Below are 4,582 nucleotides of genomic sequence, written 5' to 3'. Positions count from 1 at the left end.
TATAACAGCTACTCACCTACATAGTGGTTCAAGTCAACTTGCTATCCCTCAGTCTTCATTAGGAAAATGTGTTTCATTAAGCTGATGTCATTATATGTGAGCCCAGAGGATTTACACCATGGGTAGTCCTTTTAACGTTCAAAAGTATACCAAATGTGAATCCTGAGCAAATTGCTCATGCAGCTGAAGGTGACTCTTACATCATCCCTAGTTTTCCAGTGATGCTTAAAGCATTCCATTATTATGGTAAGCTTTGAATCAATAAGTACTTCTATGTCTATTACATTTCTTACTCAATCAGTATATTTTTAAGTACCTAGAATTAATTATAATCCTGTAATCCTGGACAGTTCATTTATCTTCTCTGGGTTTCAGATTCTCCAAATTAAGGTGTAGGGTGGGAAGAGAGAGAAATTGGCAGCCTAATTACAAGTTTATGTCCCCTTTTGCCTCCCAGTTGAGGGAACTCTACTTAAAAAAAAAAATACTGGAGATTAGATCTTAATTGTTCTCATCACAAAAAAAAGAAATGATAATTATATGGCATAATAAAGGTGTTGGTTAACACTACAGTGATAATCATATTGCAATATATAAATGTTTAAAATCAACACATACACCTTTTACTTATACAATGTTTTCTCTTAATTATATATCACTAAAAAAAAATAGTAGGGCTTACTTAAGGAGCTTGGAGAGGTCACAAATATACCTAAGAAGTGAGCTTTTTAAAAAGCAGACATAGTTACCATTGTGAACAATGTCAGGGAGAGGAAAGGAAGACCAGCTATTCTCTCTCTGTTGCAGTCCCAGGTAAAGATGCAGGCCCTGTGGCAGCCTGAGACAGCCCAGCAAGCTGAACATGGATCTTTCTGCAAATGGAGAACTCTCTCAAATGTCAATGCATGCAAGGTTGGCTGACTCTGCATGGGCTGCCGTGTTGAAGCAAAATGACCATCCTGGTCTAATTCAATAAGCATAGAACAAGACCATGACAATCTGATTGTTCCTTCTCTCTCACAGCTATAAATACCCCAGAATAGAGCAGATTTTCCATCCCTATCTTGATACAGAGATTCCAGCTTGTCTGTCCTTCTGAGGTTGGCTGACAACCAGAAAATAAATTTCTGTCTTACTTTCCACATCTACTAATCCACATCTATTTCACCTTTCCAGGAACAAAAACCTATCAGATCTACCAGAAGAAGTAGGAAGAAAGGCCAGATGAGAAGAATCAGGGATCCAAAACAGAGAAGTTAGACAAGCCAATCTATGCACATGTCCCCACTGGGCCAAAGCTAACGGAAGAAACAAAAAAGACCACTAATAAAGGCTGCAGCAAGAGGATATATGATCAAAACAATGAGACTCTAAAGCAGACAAACATAAAGCTAATATCTGAAAATTAAAATAGAATTAGAATTAACAAAAACAAAAAAAAATACATTGGCCAAAAAGAAGAGGAAGGAGGAGAAGAAAGAGAAGGAGGAAGAAAGAAACAATTGTGTCCTGGAAAATCAAGTGAAGAAGTTGTTTCATTACACATAGGAAAAAAATTAAAGAAAATCACGAATAAAAAATTTAGAGGGGCGCCTGGGTGGTTCAGTCATTAAGCGTCTGCCTTTGGCTCAGGTCTGCATCAGGATGCCTGCTCAGTGGGAGGCCTGCTTCTCCTTCTCCCATTCCTTCTGCTTTTGTTTCCTCTCTCACTGTGTTTCTCTCTGTCGAATAAATGAGATCTTTAAAAAAAAAAAAATTTAGAGATGACACTATACACCTATTATAATGACCAAAATCCAGGACACTGACAACATCAAATGCTGTGAGGATGTGGAGCAATAGGAACTCTCATTCATTGTGGACAGGAATGCAAAATGGTACAGTCACTTTGGAAGATAGTTTGGCAGTGTATTATAAAATTAAACATATTCTTACCATATAATCCAGCAATAGTACTTCCTGGTATTTATACAAATGAATTGAAAACGTATGTCTAAATAGAAAACTGTACATGGATGTTAATAGCATCAATTATACTCATAATTGCCAAAAATTGGAAGCAACCAAGATGTCTTTTAGTGGGTTAATAAACAAACTGTGGTACACCCAGAGAATGGAATATTATTCAACACTAAAAATAAATGAGTTATCAAGCCATGAAGAAACATGGAGAAAACTTAAATGCATATTATGAAGTGAGAGAAACCAATCTGAAAAGGTTACATACTACATGATTCCAACTACGTGAAATTCTGGAAAACACAAAACTACGGAGACCCCCCCCAAAAAAAAATATATATGTATGTATATATATAGATATATTCAGTGGTTCCCAGGAGTTACAGGGGAAAAAAGGATAAATAGGTAGAGTACAGAGGATTTCTAGAGCAGTGACAATACTCTGTATGAAACTCTAATGTTGGATACATGCCATTATAAAAGTACAACACAAGGAATTAACTCTAATGTAGGCTATGGACTTCAACTAATAATGATGTATCAGTGTAGTTTCCTCAATTATTACAATGCACCTCAATTACGACAAATGCACTGCTCTGATGGGAGATATTGATAATGAGGAGATTATCCCTATGTGGAGGGCAATAGGTTTATGGGAAACCTCTGCTTCCCTACCGCTCAATTTTGCTATGAACCCAAAACTATACTAAAAAAATAAAATCTATTAAAAAATAAGTTTAGAGCATATGAAGAAAACAACTTCGGGAAAAACAGTATGAGTTAAAGAAACATAGTACATTTTACTGAATTGAAGGAAATCTTGAATTCAGTGTATATAAGTCTATAAGTGCTAGGCAAGTCTAAAGAGAAAAAAAAGGATCTATATCTAAATATACCTTTGTGAAATCTCTGAGATTTAGTAGTAAAGAGAAAATTATTTGACCAGTCCAAAATAATATATGGCCTTCAAAATAAAAGTCAACACTCTAGTATCAGACTTCTCACTGTAAACTTGGATCTTAGAAGACAGAGAAATATAATCTATAAGAGAAAAGAACATTTAGGAATCTTATTCCCAGGCAAGAGAATGTTGCAAACAAAACAATGGTATTTTCAGTAAGGGTGAGAAATATATCAAAAACAACAAGAAAATAAATGGTTGAACATAAAAGGAATAGGTAAAGTATAGCAAGGAAATGCAAAAATACTGTATAGATAGAATAATAGAATAGAAAGTGAAATTTGAGAGCAAAATAGTCTTTTATGCTTTAAAATCTATAATCTCTGAAGTCTTTTATGCTTTAAAATCTATAATCTCTGAAGAATATGTAAAAACAGCATATTTACAGAATAAAAATAAAATATATAAAACAAAACAAATATTAAAATGGGACACTATAAATTATGAGAGGATTTTTATATATCTAAACATTTGAGATCATATAGATGAAAACTATGTAAAAATACGCAGGATTTGAATATAATCCTCAAGGTTGGACTAATAAACACATTTAAAGAAAATATTTTACCCCCATGAGACAATAAACATTCTTCATTCATTACTAGAAATATTTACAAAAATGTGATCATTTATTGGACCAGAGAGAACAACTTATTTCACTCAGGAAAAAAAGAGGGGGAAGGGAGGTCATTTCTTGGACATTACATGGTAAAATTAAAAATCATGAATAAAAAAGGTAACCTATGAAAAAGTTCTAGAATCCTTATCATAGGAAAATATGTAACTCCACATGCTTTTATATTTAAAAATAAAAGACTGACTATAACTAGACTATAAACTGACTCAAGAAACTGGAAAATAATTAAAAAAGGAAATTTTTAAAAAAAGAAATTAATACAGATAAAAGTTAAAGTTGCTAATATGGGATTGGAGAAGCAGCCCACATACCCGCTCTGAAGCCAAACAGCTGAGATCTGCAGCGGAGGCAGAATTCTTCCTCTACCATTCAAGGTCTTCCAGCTGGACTAAGAATTCAATTACACGAGACAGCTGTAGAGGAGGAAAACCCAGAGTTTTATCACACGTGTATGGAGGCCCAATAATAAAATTATGACCCTGAAGAAATTACCAAGACAAGCAGTTTTTATACATTTTAGACAAAAAGATGATAAATTTGTGAGGAATTTACAGGATAAGGAAAACCAGTGTCTGGGAGCTTTAATTAGCAAGGAATTCTAAGTTGAATTTGGGCTGAAGTAGTAGATTAGTAAAGAGGTAACAAGGTTCATTTCTACAGCTTTCTTAACTTTAAAGTCTCCATCTCTGGTGATGAGGATGTCTTTTTACCTCTTAGTATGGGGAAAGTATTTTTCATGGGCGAGATTTGTTTCCTGCTTTCAGGGAGACAGAGGAGAGTCTGAGTGTCCTTGCACTGACTGTTACCAAGTAGCTTCAGTTCAGAATAATCAATATGCCATGGGAGTATATTTTAGGGTGGCCTGCCCTGGGTCCCTACAGATCTAATTCCAGCTGTGCCAGTTTTCAATGAGTAGCTTGGGCAATAGTTTTAGTCTCCCTATGCCTCATTTCCCTCATCTACAAAGTGGAAACAAAATAATACCTAATATATAGACCTATTAAGAGAAATGAATTCAAGGTTGT

Source organism: Meles meles, chromosome 1 (assembly GCF_922984935.1).
Source record: "Meles meles chromosome 1, mMelMel3.1 paternal haplotype, whole genome shotgun sequence".
NCBI lineage: Eukaryota > Metazoa > Chordata > Mammalia > Carnivora > Mustelidae > Meles > Meles meles.
The sequence above is the reverse complement of the archived record's forward strand: the minus strand, read 5'-3'. Positions refer to the sequence as shown.